Source organism: Triturus cristatus, chromosome 5_1, assembly GCF_964204655.1.
Source record: "Triturus cristatus chromosome 5_1, aTriCri1.1, whole genome shotgun sequence".
In the NCBI taxonomy this organism is placed as follows: Eukaryota; Metazoa; Chordata; class Amphibia; order Caudata; family Salamandridae; genus Triturus; species Triturus cristatus.
This window is the reverse complement of record NC_140587.1, coordinates 497,762,405-497,778,082: the sequence shown is the minus strand read 5'-3', so window position 1 is coordinate 497,778,082 and position 15,678 is coordinate 497,762,405.

Genomic DNA, 15,678 nt, shown 5'->3' with positions numbered 1-15,678 from the left:
TTTGCGCTTGCTTAGCGTGATTCTTTACGAGTTTATTTTAGAGAAATTAAGTTACGTAATGCTACAGTGACTCACGTCCACTCCTTACTTTGTCCTGTCACTAATAGATAGGGGCGGATTGATACATAGGTTTAGGTACTTTGTATGAGCTTCTAATTGGTTAGTGGTATGCGTGATGCCCCCCTCACTCAGTTACATGACGTGCTGCTAGTACGCCAGTCTTTAGAACCTTTCTAGTTTGTTCAATGAGTGGAGGTAGGCTTTGCAGTTACTTAGCAGTAGCAGATCAGCATCAATCAAACCAAAATTTGGTGTATAGAAAAAATGTAGTCATGTTCATGTGTCCTCCATGATTGGATCATACACATTGTTGAGGAATACAGTGGAAATGCATACTTAATGTACAATTGGCATGCCTGGAATAGGTGGGCTAGGTTGGGTGGTACGTTGTACTAATACTTAGGCTTACTTGTAACTTAGTTTTCTGGAATCAGAATGGAAGAATGGATTACTGTTGATAAATAGTAACTTAAGTAGTCGAACTGCGAATCCCCCGATATTACATGTTGACCAGATGAGATCGGTCAATGTAGTTATTGCAATTGTTTACATAAGTGTTTTTTGACCGTTGTTGAAAAATATTGTATTTGCTTAAGTTGACACCATCCATCAATGTTTGTCTCTTTCTTATATCTTTCCTGTTCATCAGCACCCAGGGGCAGACGGGCAGGGACTGGGCAGTCGGCGGGACAGGAACACCACCAGGAGGACACCGCTGAGGGCTCCTCTGCTGGCCCCAGTAAGTCTTCTTGTTTTTAATAATATTTCTTATTCCATAACTTTTACTGCCCCATTTCTCCCGAACTATAGTGTGTTTCCAAATGCTATTTTTTTACCACCAAGTATCCTTCGATCTGTACGGTTTCAAAAAGCTTATCCCTGCCTCCGCTATGATGACTGAGTACTACTACATACTATCAGTCTGTCTGTCTGTACTGTAGTAGCTAGTCTTGCCCAGTTGGCCAGTGCCACTCTTTGTGAAAGGTTGTAATATAAAACTCATATATAGCTCGTACAATCCGTTGGGTCGTTGTCTTGTACTACTTTTTACTCTTGTTGATGTTTAGGCTTTGAAAATTCACAGCAACAGCCCTACCAGATTTCTTAATATTTTGATATGATACCCTATAGGACATACAACTGTTGTAGGGATCTTGCACATACATTTGCACCAGAAAATAGGATGTTGGTGATGGTAGGTTGGACCTTCCTTGCACACCTCAATCAGAAATTCCGCACCCACCACAATTCCACTGCTTGACTATAGTACTGTCTTGTCATACCTATTAGGTCTCGGAACCCTCCCCCCAAGATAACCAACAAGTAGACAACCCAGAACATTAACACACCCAACCTCTGTCGTGGAAGCAATTCACATGCACACCCTTACTTTAATTTGCTCACTCGTGTAAGTTAGTCCACTCCACACCAAATACCACAAAGTCTATGTAAGTTTAAAATTTTTATTTCAATTTGAGAAGGTCTGTACACTGTTTTCTTAGCAGCACCAACCGGCAAATCAATAACATTAAAACAATATACATTGTTACACTTATACAGTTGGGAATTAAATCATGATAACTGAAGTGGTGGAAGGCAGCACCACCATCCCATAGCAATTTCGTTTATATACATTTATAAATGAAGATGTGAGTGAAGGGACCCTTCACCTCAGAAGAACCTAGTACTGGTAGTTGGTGCATCGTTCAGAAGCTCTGGTTCGTAGAAGCGAATCTTGCGTCTGTAATGCGAAAAAAGAAATGGTGTGCGTTAGTATATTGCAACTTGCAAGCATTTCTCAGCCGTGCCAAAAAGTGTAGCATCTATGGATAAGCAATATGGACTAACAGTAACAGTAGTACACCAGTTCTTCCTAAAAAAGTGGCTTGTTAATGTTTGTTGACCGCCTGTACGCAGCGCGTAGACTAGACAGTAGCAGTGTGAGGCAGGTCATGTGGGCTCAAAGGTGTCTTAAGAAGCTGCAAGGTAAAGGTAACGTCACATGTGCATGGCTAGGGCTAATCAAGCAAATGCTACAATGATCATATAACTTAGTGTCTACTCTACTACTACCTGATTTGTACTAGTGATTTATGTTAGTATTAACTCCTTTTTCAACCTTGCTACTGATCAATAGGAGGGAGGTGTATATGTTGCCTAATAAATGTGTAATGTTTTCTAGGCGCACTACCGACCACCATTGCTGGGGCCAGCGAAGGCGACGCAGAGGGTGAGGATGCGGCAGTTGCAGATAGCAACGGAGGGGGAGTGGCAGCACCAGTGGCAGGCGGTGGTAAGTTAGATTCATAATCTTTAACTATTGTTGAACTTGACAGCACACTCACTGCAAAGGTGTACTGTATGTATATGTATACTGTACAGTTGTGAATTAGGGCCCCATTAGGATGGTGGGCGTATTGCCCCCGCCGGGCTGGCTGGAATTCACTGCCGTCACAGCAGGGGCAAACCTCCCGCCATCCCTGTAGAAAATATTCAGACATGTCTAGGCGGAAAAGGGTTCAATATGGCGGTGGTGTCTCTCTCACCACACCGGCAGCCATATAATCTGCATTTTGGAATGCCTTTGCGTGGCGGCATTACCGTCCGCCACGGAAAGGCATGCACACATTGCAGAGTATGCTTGGGGGCCCCCATGGAGGGTACCTACCGATGCTATGGTACCCCCCCGACTTTCAAAGCAAAACGTGACAGGCTCCGTGCGAGGCCCGTCATGTTGTGCTTGGAAAAGCAGCACAACATTTTAGCATTGCTTTCAGCAAAGCCAACCAGAATTTAAATTTAAAATAACAGGGTGCGCCCGCCACTGTGCCGGGCGCATCATCCTAATTAATTGTCCCCACGGGACCCCCACCCTTTTTAGCAGTCGGATGGCGGGCTTCCGATGTTGTAAGTAAGTATGAGTTCTTGGGGACGTTTGAAGAGTGAACTAGAAGACTAGAATTCCCTTTAATTGGTATAGGACTAGGAGCCGGAGTATTGAGTAACCAATGTCCTCATCTATCTGATTTCAACTCCGCTTTGAAAGTTTTATGGAGAAGAGCACCTGGTGCACTGTTCAACTAAAAAGTGTAAGACAGGTGGAAGGAAGAAGGACGGGCGACATTTAAAATGTTATGTACTACTGTGCTTTATTTTATAGTGCTACTCTACCATGCCACTATGTGTATAAATAATTACCTTGTCCTACTGTTTTATTAAGACTATATTTTACAATTGTCTTGTTTTTTTCTTTTTGATACACAGCAACTCCGAAAGTCAACCGTAAGGAGTTGGCCGCCAAGGCACGGCGCCGGAAGCTGGAGGCAATCCAGCAGGAATACCGGCGGCTGGTGGTCCTAGCCGAGGAGGAGGAGGAGGCTGCTGCAGCTACTGAAGGCTCCTCCATTGCCCCGGGCCCCAGCCACCGCCCTCCAGCGGTACGGCGCCACCGCCGGGCGGCTGCCCGCCGCCACCGTGCCATCTCCGGTGCCCCCCCCCACTGTGGCTGCAACTGCCGCGGCCTTAGACGCCGCGTCGCCCATTTAGAGGACCAGATTCGTGTCCTCCTCCAGTCCCGCCCCACCAGTTAGTCCCTGTCACTGCCCCTTTTTTAATTCCTGTTCGTTCTTCACTCGTTTGGGCGTTCTCTATTTCTATGGACAGTCGTTGGGGTTAGGGAGGTGGGTGGGTTAGCTTTTGTGGGTTTAGTTTATTTGTTAGGGTCAATTAAATATATTTTTCTATGTTACATGCAATGTTGTTAATGTTTTGTAGGTGGGGTAACTGTTTTACATCACACTGTTTCTTTGCTGGTGCATGGCCGCCCATAGCGTGTGTTTGATTTCAATAATTTGCTGACTGTATAAGACACAAACAGATAGATGCGACACACCTCACTCATTGACTGGTCCTACTATGCATTCTTTGGAGTGGTGTTTGAAACTGACATCATTGACAACATGTCCATTATTGATTCTGCCTCCCCCAAACTTCTCTCTTACCGGTGCTTGATGTTTATGTCCAACTGTGGCACAGCACTGGCTGCATGGTGAAGATGGTTTCCTTTTTCATACATGCCATGATTGGGGTGGTGGTGGTAGTATAGTAGTAGTAGTATACACTGGCAGGGTGGCAGCATTTCCAAAAAAAGAAAAGGAGATAGTCAATCGCCTTTGAGAGACTGTTAGAGGAGTAGTTGAATGAAGTACATCACAGAATTTACCGAGCAACAATTATATGCTCAAATATTTGACAAAAAAACTGAATGCTGGTTATTATGAGGATAGCCTACTAGACAGAGTTACAAACTATAGTTTTGTCGACTTGGCTATGCCTACAGTCTAACAGTTAGTGCTGTATATGAGGAATGACAACAAACAAATCCAATCAATGCCGGCAATTCATGCTGAGGTATATGTTCCTTTGTTAAATAAAATAACCTGTGAAATATCCTACTCATGGGTGGGCAAGCAGAAGAAGATCATCGCTCTGCATTGAAATTGAAGTAGTGTTGCTTTCACCACATCCGCCCCAGCAAGTGTGTGATTAAGTATTGGTGTACATTTAATTTAGTTACACCTCGACAATAAGTCACACAGCCCGGGGGAAGAGGGTTAGGGTCCGTTGATTGGATGGGAAGGGGGATTTTGGGAAAGGTTTGACATAGAAAAACAGTATGCATACATAGACAAACAAACGACAATCATTGAAGACTACCATACCATATCCATTCCATATGTTAAGGTATAAAAAAGGAAATGCATGCATGATGAGACCCGGATTACATACACTTCTATTTCTTGTTCTGTTCCGGCCTTAATACTTTAACAGATAGCAAATAGAAATTTTAAATATTGGTAGTGAAGAATCGTAAACACAGAGCAAACGTAATGATGATTGATAATAACAACTCCAAGAACACACTGTTGTAAAGAATGTATACAAGATATTAATCAAATTATTTAAAAGAAGTGAAAAGTGGATACTGTTACTGTCTTATCCTGGTCAAAAATGTGGACTGGTTTTTTGCATCTCGGCATTCCTCTTGCTCCTCTCGTCCATCAATCTTGGGTGTGTCGCCTCACCACTCGCCACTGCCCGGCTGGAATAAAAAGGTGATTGATGGGTAAGGTAATTAATATGCATTGTAATGTTTTACAAAGTTTTGGACAAGGCCCGGCCTGTAATTTTAGATTGAAAACCAAAGGGGATATTCAGAAAGAAAGTGAAAACAAATGCACAAGTGATGGTGTAGTGCAACAAGAACACTTTCCGAGGTGGCATGTATGCATATGCATCATCTCTACTGTAGTCTGTTTCCAGCATAGACCTTCAACAGTAACAGGAGAGATCAGGCCCACAGTGCTTACCATTAGCACATCCTACGTTAACACGTTAGAGTCCTTTTTTTTTTTCTCTCAAAGAGTTGGACAAACGCAAAGCACATTATCCATTCCAGACATAGCATTTTACAGTTAAAGTTAGTAAAATCAATGCACTGCAGTCATCCCACCGCTACACTCTATTCAACTTCTACACAGACATTTGGGTGTGCTGTGGTTGTTGTTCACGTGTTTACCTTTAGGCTTTTCCGTTTTATGCCACTCATGAAACATTCTCCTGACTTCATCATCAGCTCTGATACTTCTACTGACTGAAGATCGGCCTGCAGTACAAGTGTAATTTTTATAACACAACAAGAGTAGAAATATAAATATTACTGACGTGAGTCATTCTTTATTCTGTACAGAAAGATAGATTACCACTAGTACACTTTGACATCACTTTGTGCACAACAAACAACGCAAACACAAAGACCAATAGCTCAGAGTCAGGTGTCCAATGCATGCCATTAATTATCATCATTTATTACCTGTTCCTTCTCATCTTAAGTTAACGGGCCGTCTCTTTCGCCATCATCATGACGGACGGTGCTGTTAAGTCACAGTCATTTGCATTGCGCAGATTGAGTGAGTCCCCTCCCTGTATTGAATTAAAAGCAATGTATCACCAAGATGCAGGAGAAGTACACATTTCTTGTTTGCCAAAAGAGGAAAATTAGTAATTACGTGTGTTCTGTAGAAAGTTGATTAGTGGCAGTGCACAATTTCATCAATTCATGCGCAACACACCACAAAATCTACATCATTCAGTCTGCTATTCTGCGGCCAATGCATGGCATCAATCATTACCTGTTGCATCTCATCTCGTTAACGCTGCAGGCCGTCTCTTTCGCCATCATCATGATGGACGGTGCTGTTAAGTCACAGTCATTTGCATTGCGCAGATTGAGTGAGTCCCCTTCCTGTATTGAATTAAAAGCAATGTATCACCAAGATGCAGGAGAGAAGTACACATTTCTTGTTTGCCAGAAGGGGAAAATTAGTAATTACTAGTGTGTTCTGTAGAAAGTTGATTAGTGGCAGTGCACAATTACATCAATTCATGCGCAACACACCACAAAATCTACATCATTCAGTCTGCTATTCTGCGGCCAATGCATGGCATCAATCATTACCTGTTGCATCTCATCTCGTTAACGCTGCAGGCCGTCTCTTTCGCCATCATCATGATGGACGGTGCTGTTAAGTCACAGTCATTTGCATTGCGCAGATTGAGTGAGTCCCCTTCCTGTATTGAATTAAAAGCAATGTATCACCAAGATGCAGGAGAGAAGTACACATTTCTTGTTTGCCAGAAGGGGAAAATTACTAGTGTGTTCTGTAGAAAGTTGATTAGTGGCAGTGCACAATTACATCAATTCATGCGCAACACACCACAAAATCTACATCATTCAGTCTGCTATTCTGCGGCCAATGCATGGCATCAATCATTACCTGTTGCATCTCATCTCGTTAACGCTGCAGGCCGTCTCTTTCGCCATCATCATGATGGACGGTGCTGTTAAGTCACAGTCATTTGCATTGCGCAGATTGAGTGAGTCCCCTTCCTGTATTGAATTAAAAGCAATGTATCACCAAGATGCAGGAGAGAAGTACACATTTCTTGTTTGCCAGAAGAGGAAAATTAGTGTGTTCTGTAGAATGTTGATTAGTGGCAGTGCACAATTACATCAATTCATTCATGCGCAACACACACAACAAAATCTACATCACTCAGTCTGCTTTTCTGCGGACAATGCATGGCATCAATCATTACCTGTTGCATCTTATTTTCAGTTAATGGCCAGTCTCTCTCGGCTCTGAAGGAGGATAGCTATAGAAGTCATCAGATTCATGGTCCACTTGTTTTGGAAGGACGAGGAAAGTTTGAATTTGTTGTTACCATCATCCAATCATCATTCATGAGGGAAATGGAATTGACCAGGAGATGCAGTATGATCGAGCGGAGGAGCTGGATTCTGAGGACTGTAGTGTCAAATGGCAGACACCTGAAACTTGTATCTTAAATTAGAAGATTAGAAGACGGTGATAATGCATTGGTTGCGATTCACAAGTTTATAACCGGAACAACAGACACAAACAAAGGGGGAAAAAAGGGAGGAAGACAGTAAGTGCGAGCCTAACTGTCAGGGAAGTATAGCTCGTCCTCAAACTCTGGGGGATCTTCCAGTAGTAGGTAATCATCTGACACAATACTTCCGTCACCTGAGCCGCTGTCCTCATCTTCCTCTGTTGATTCATGCATTGTGTAATTCGGTGGTATGAAGTGCTGATTCATTTTGATCATTGTTAACCTCTCCACGTTTTTGGGAGATAGACTGGTCCTTCTCAAGGTTACAATGGAACCTGCAGCACTGAAAACACGTTCGGAAGAGACACTTGCGACAGGGCAAGCCAGATAGCTTATCGCCAGCCTGCTGAGCTGTGGCCATTCAGACCTTTTCCTATGCCAATACTGCACTGGGTTTTGATCAACGTACACCTCTGTTGGGTCGTCCAGATAGGCCTGGACCATCCGCTCAATGTTCAGGGTTGCTGCTGGTAAGCTTTTGTGCTGTTTTTTCTGTGCATCAGCACTGTGCTTAAGGCCCATCTTTACATACCAATCTGATAATGATTGTACTCGGCCGAATGATCCAGTTATTGTTTTTGTAGTCGATGGTGATGGTGAGTGTTGCGATTGTGAGCCAACCGCACTGCCCTCAGCCGACGAAGTTGCACTTGATTCTGCATGGCCTGCTTCAGTATCAGTACTTGTTGTGGGTTGATGTGGCGGGCTTTTAATTAGCAGCCCTTCGTTTTCAAACTTGATGGCTGCTTCAGCTATACAACTTTTGTAGCGGGCAACATCAGTGTCGGAAAAAGAACGGAATAGTCCTAATTTTGCACGTGGATCCAGAATTGTGGCACAAATGTAATGTTCTTGTGACAAAATTTTATTTTGTATCCTTACATTTTCTGATAAGCGCCTGGATAAGCTCTCCACCAAGTCATGGGCTTGCCTTCTGTCCTCTACACCTTTGTAGGATTCAGACACATTATTCAGCTCATGCTCTAGCATTTGCAACAATGGGATAGCTTGGCCCATTGTACAGTCCTCCTTGCTGACTTCACGTGTGAAGACCTCAAAAGGAGACAGCATCTCAGTCAGGCATTGAATTAGGGTCCATTGCTCCCTCTGAAGGGTCATGCCTTTAACACTAGCATCACTGCTTCTGTACCAGACATAATCATTGAGTGACCTGTGCTGTTCGTACAGATGATCAAGCATGTAATACGTTGAGTTCCAACGTGTTGCCACCTCCTGGATGAGTGCCTTGACTGGCACCCTACGCTCACGTTGGAGGATCCTCAGCTGCTTCCGAGTTTTAAAAGAATGGCTGAAATGAGTGCATATTCTTCGGCAGATGGACAGTAAATTGCTTACTATGGGTTCTTTTTTCAGAAAGTCTTGCACTATAATGTTTATGCAGTGTGCCAAACACGGAACCCTGAAATAGGAACCAAGTTCCATGGCCTTAAGTACATTACTGCCATTGTCTGTGGCAACAAAACCAATACCAAGCCTTCTGGGCTGCAGCCATTCCAAAACCTTGGTGCGAAACTCTTCTAAAATGTTTTCAGCCGTATGAGATTTCTCCATGGCGAACATGGCTACAGTTGCATGTTTCCGAGTACCTTCAAAAATCGCAGCTGTGTCAACAACACCTCGTGCAGATAGTTGATCTTTAACCCCCACAAAAGAGATCCAGTGTGCAGTGATACACATGTAATCTGTGGCTTGGCAACTGGTCCACATGTCTGTTGTCAGGTGGATATTGTGCACAGCACTCTTCTGCAAAGCTTGTCCAACCAATTCCAGCACATCATGATGTAGTGCCGGAACAGCAATTCTTGCGAAATAGGACCGGCTTGGAACTTTCCATTTCGGGCAGATGGCAGACACAAATTCAAGGAAACCCACCCCTTCCACAAATGAAAAAGGAAGAAGGTCCAGCGCTAACATTTTAGCCAGCTTCGCATTGTACAATCGTGCCGTTGGGTGGTTGCGTTGGAACTGCCCCTCCAACCTAAACATGCTGTCAATGGTAGGCTGGCTTACTTTCCTTAGTGGTGCCATTAACCCACTAAGGCTCAATGACACAGATTGTCTCATTGAGGTACTCGCCGGTCGCCTTGGTGTCTCACCCACACTCTGAGTATGGCTCTTACTGCGGTGCCACTCTGATGTTACTGAGGAGGATGTGGGCGTTACCACTGCAGTGACTGCACTACTGGAGACAGGGCTAGAAATGCCTCCCTGTTCTTCACCTGCCACCACAATAATATCGCTCCCTGATTCCTGACCAACTTCAAAGGGTTTAGTTTTCCTACTTTCTTTTAACTTAAGTGGGTGATCCTCCCACACAATAGTGTGGTGTATTCTGAGATGACTTGCTTGTCCTCCGGTACCATAGTTTGTACCAAGCTTACCACGCCGAACACCTTGCCGACAAATTGCGCATATAGCAACGTTCTCCTCCTTGGCGCTAACAGAAAAGAAGTCCCAAACTGGGGAGGAGAACTTTCTGGCACTGCTGGATGTGCCACTTTCCACACTAGATGAACTTGAGGGGGTGCTTGAAAATATGTGACCCTGTCCACCTACACTGTGACTTTTACTACCACTTCCTACTGAGGTGGTTGAGCTGGATGTAGGTCCCTGCCGGGCCTTGGAAAATATGGCAGCTGGAGGTAGTGGTGGTGTAACCTGTGTTGGTGAGATCCGTGCTACATCCCGCTCAGTAGCAGCCTTTCTGGATAGGGTTAGAATGTCGGTCTCCAATCCCTTTGGGGCGGGAGTAATGTGCGTGATGACTGGCTCGTCTTCATCAACATCATCACCCCCCTCTTCTACATCTACCTCCATAACTCTAAGTTTTTCTGGGACCTTCCTTTTCAGAAGCAATGTCTTGTGGCGTACTTCACTCTCAGACCGAGCTGGTGTGACCCAAGTGTCATCACGATCATCAGAAGCGGGGCTTGAAGAAGAAGATGATGGACTAAGCCTCCTTTTCCTTGCTGGTGGTCTGGAAGACAATAGATGTTCTGAAACAGTGGTTTGACTTCGCTCCGCTTTGTCTGCAGGAAGCTCGATTTCCTGAAATGCCCCTACGTCAGGAGCAACAACTACTATGGTGGGCTGTTGTGGCGGCTGCTGCTGTTCTGGTTGCGGCGGCTGCTGCTGTTCTGGTTGCGGCGGCTGCTGCTGTTCTGGTTGCGGCGGCTGCTGCTGTTCTGGTTGCGGCGGCTGCTGCTGCTGTTCTTGTTGCGGCGGCTGCTGCTGCTGTTCTTGTTGCGGCGGCTGCTGCTGCTGTTCTTTTTGCGGCGGCTGCTGCTGCTGTTCTTGTTGCGGCGGCTGCACACTGATCTGCTGAGTTTGCGCCTGCGTTGAACTTGATTGTGTACTACTTTGCGGTAATTACATTTCTTCAACATCGCTGCCCGTTAGTAGACTGGCTACCTCTGCGACAGTAAAGCCCTTGGGCCTAGGTTGGTGGGGTTGCTGGACCGCTGTGCTGCTCCCAGCTTGGTTCCCGGACAACGCTTTGGTGCCAAAAAAAACCTTGGCCGGCACACCACCAGTCGTGGTTAATGGCACTTCCTTTTTCTGTTCCTTCTTCTCACCAGCAACTTTCTTGGTACTGGACCTGGTACCTTTCTTTGGGGCCATCTTATTCCGACGTCAGGCAGGAGGCAGATGCACAACAAGTTCTGGTCACACGTGGGCGTGATGCGCAGCAGGACTTCTGTCTGGCTGGCAGTACAACGGGTAGCCAGGTGATGCCGATGACACCTCCTACTCTGTCTTTTGTGCACCTAAAAGCAAAGAAGACAGGAGAAGAACATCAGTGAAATGTTGCATTTGTTTTTGTGGTTCAGTTACTTAGTACTGTACTAGTGCAAACAAAAGATAGTCTAGCCATTTATGAATTTTTTTTAACTAGAGCTATGTTATACTACTAGTACTGTGTACAGCCACACTACACTCTCAGGAAGGTGATGTCTAAAAATTCAACAGATCACATAGAAAACACTTGATCAATAAAGCTGTGGCTACCTGCTCTGGTAGCAGTGGATGAAAGCAGGCCTGTTGGCAGACAAGGCCAGGCAAGCTTGCAGGCCTAGGCCTCAAAATGGCCACCAGCCACATGTCCAGGCCCAACAACATCAGCAAGGCCACCCCAAAAAACACACTTCCCCAACTCAATCCAATGCCATCCATGCCCAAAATGATGTCTAAATTCAACAGAGCACACAGAAAACAGTAGATTACTAAAGCTGTGGCTACCTGCTCTGGTAGCAGTGGATGAAAGCAGGCCTGTTGGCAGACAAGGCCAGGCAAGCTTGCAGGCCTAGGCCTCAAAATGGCCACCAGCCACATGGCGAGCCCCAACAACATCAGCAAGGCCACCCCAAAAAACACACTTCCCCAACTCAATCCAATGCCATCCATGCCCAAAATGATGTCTAAATTCAACAGAGCACACAGAGAACAGTAGATTACTAAAGCTGTGGCTACCTGCTCTGGTAGCAGTGGATGAAAGCAGGCCTGTTGGCAGACAAGGCCAGGCAAGCTTGCAGGCCTAGGCCTCAAAATGGCCACCAGCCACATGGCGAGCCCCAACAACATCAGCAAGGCCACCCCAAAAAGACACACTTCCCCAACTCAATCCAATGCCATCCATGCCCTAAATGATGTCTAAATTCAACAGAGCACACAGAAAACAGTAGATTACTAAAGCTGTGGCTACCTGCTCTGGTAGCAGTGGATGAAAGCAGGCCTGCTGGCAGACAAGGCCAGGCAAGCTTGCAGGCCTAGGCCTCAAAATGGCCACCAGCCACATGTCCAGGCCCAACAACATCAGCAAGGCCACCCCAAAAAACACACTTCCCCAACTCAATCCAATGCCATCCATGCCCTAAATGATGTCTAAATTCAACAGAGCAAACAGAAAACAGTAGATTACTAAAGCTGTGGCTACCTGCTCTGGTAGCAGTGGATGAAAGCAGGCCTGTTGGCAGACAAGGCCAGGCAAGCTTGCAGGCCTAGGCCTCAAAATGGCCACCAGCCACATGGCCAGGCCCAACAACATCAGCAAGGCCACCCCAAAAAACACACTTCCCCAACTCAATCCAATGCCATCCATGCCCTAAATGATGTCTAAATTCAACAGAGCACACAGAAAACAGTAGATTACTAAAGCTGTGGCTACCTGCTCTGGTAGCAGTGGATGAAAGCAGGCCTGCTGGCAGACAAGGCCAGGCAAGCTTGCAGGCCTAGGCCTCAAAATGGCCACCAGCCACATGTCCAGGCCCAACAACATCAGCAAGGCCACCCCAAAAAACACACTTCCCCAACTCAATCCAATGCCATCCATGCCCAAAATGATGTCTAAATTCAACAGAGCACAAAGAAAACAGTAGATTACTAAATCTGTGGCTACCTGCTCTGGTAGCAGTGGATGAAAGCAGGCCTGTTGGCAGACAAGGCCAGGCAAGCTTGCAGGCCTAGGCCTCAAAATGGCCACCAGCCACATGGCCAGGCCCAACAACATCAGCAAGGCCACCCCAAAAAACACACTTCCCCAACTCAATCCAATGCCATCCAAGCCCAAAATGATGCCTAAATTCAACAGAGCACACAGAAAACAGTAGATTACTAAAGCTGTGGCTACCTGCTCTGGTAGCAGTGGATGAAAGCAGGCCTGTTGGCAGACAAGGCCAGGCAAGCTTGCAGGCCTAGGCCTCAAAATGGCCACCAGCCACATGTCCAGGCCCAACAACATCAGCAAGGCCACCCCAAAAAACACACTTCCCCAACTCAATCCAATGCCATCCATGCCCAAAATGATGTCTAAATTCAACAGAGCACACAGAAAACAGTAGATTACTAAAGCTGTGGCTACCTGCTCTGGTAGCAGTGGATGAAAGCAGGCCTGTTGGCAGACAAGGCCAGGCAAGCTTGCAGGCCTAGGCCTCAAAATGGCCACCAGCCACATGGCGAGCCCCAACAACATCAGCAAGGCCACCCCAAAAAACACACTTCCCCAACTCAATCCAATGCCATCCATGCCCTAAATGATGTCTAAATTCAACAGAGCAAACAGAAAACAGTAGATTACTAAAGCTGTGGCTACCTGCTCTGGTAGCAGTGGATGAAAGCAGGCCTGTTGGCAGACAAGGCCAGGCAAGCTTGCAGGCCTAGGCCTCAAAATGGCCACCAGCCACATGGCCAGGCCCAACAACATCAGCAAGGCCACCCCAAAAAACACACTTCCCCAACTCAATCCAATGCCATCCATGCCCAAAATGATGCCTAAATTCAACAGAGCACACAGAAAACAGTAGATTACTAAAGCTGTGGCTACCTGCTCTGGTAGCAGTGGATGAAAGCAGGCCTGTTGGCAGACAAGGCCAGGCAAGCTTGCAGGCCTAGGCCTCAAAATGGCCACCAGCCACATGGCGAGCCCCAACAACATCAGCAAGGCCACCCCAAAAAACACACTTCCCCAACTCAATCCAATGCCATCCATGCCCTAAATGATGTCTAAATTCAACAGAGCACACAGAAAACAGTAGATTACTAAAGCTGTGGCTACCTGCTCTGGTAGCAGTGGATGAAAGCAGGCCTGTTGGCAGACAAGGCCAAGCAAGCTTGCAGGCCTAGGCCTCAAAATGGCCACCAGCCACATGGCGAGCCCCAACAACATCAGCAAGGCCACCCCAAAAAACACACTTCCGCAACTCAATCCAATGCCATCCATGCCCTAAATGATGTCTAAATTCAACAGAGCAAACAGAAAACAGTAGATTACTAAAGCTGTGGCTACCTGCTCTGGTAGCAGTGGATGAAAGCAGGCCTGTTGGCAGACAAGGCCAGGCAAGCTTGCAGGCCTAGGCCTCAAAATGGCCACGAGCCACATGTCCAGGCCCAACAACATCAGCAAGGCCACCCCAAAAAACACACTTCCCCAACTCAATCCAATGCCATCCATGCCCTAAATGTGATTGAAAATGAAATATATTCAAAAAACAAAAGGAACAGTTGCTTCATCATGCACACACACACCCATGAGGCCATGCCCATGGCTAGCTCGGGCCTACTACTACAACCCACAAAATTAAAAAAAAAATTAAAAAAAAAAAGGAATGATGATAATTAATTATCAAAAATAAATTGTAGTTACACAACAACTGCAATGCCCACAATCAAACACAACAACCACTTACTTGTAAAATATCCTATTCCAAAAATCCTGAAATCCAATTGCAATGATGCAGCAGACAAAAAGAGTGATCTTTCCAGCTCCAAATCCAAAGGCAGAATGAGCAGGAGATGGACAAAGCACTGGGAGGAGCCTGCTGGACAGGAACAGGAAGTTGGAGAATCTGTGTCACTTCCTCCCTCTCTCCACCTTGTAAAAAAAAATGACTCCTTGCACAAAAAAGGAAAGCCAAATGTGAATGTAAGGAGTTCTTTTCATCCAAAATCAGTATTTGCAGATGGTTTCATGCTGCTAGAGCCGATATTCCTCTCCAAATTGTAAATTTTACGTTGTTGAGTTCTCCAGCTTCACATTACTTCCGCCGGCGTGTCGAAAACTATATGATCGCGTTCTCTTCTTTGTCCCTGTCGCGTTGGATATGACGTGTTCGCGGTCTCTTTCTCCTGTTCGCGTTCGATTTCATGTGCCCGCGTCCTCATTCTCTGGCTCGCGATGTAGAATGACATGTTCGAGATCTCAATCTTCTCATACTCGCGCGGTGCATGATCGCGAGAAGAAAGACGTGATCGCGTGAAAAATGACTTGAATGCGGCCCCGAACTCTCGCGAGACAGCGCAAAATGGCTACCAAAATCCAACATCTCGTGGAGAACGCGACCGGGTCAAGAAAACTTGTCGGAGAACGCAGGGATTCAGGTAAGGCGATCGCGCGCGCGCGAGAATGTATTGTTTTACAGCGCGAGCAAGAAAAAAATTATCGCTAATCTGCGGAATGCAGAAATTTTGACATTTTCGCGCTTTCCGCCGAACGCGTAAATGCCAAAATATCGCAATTTCCGCGAACGGAACTGAATTTTGGCCCAGGCCTAGACGCAATCTGGTGCAGGAGGTGGACAATGGACTCCCTTCTGAGCCTATAATGGGCAATGATGTCCTCCTCCCTGAGGT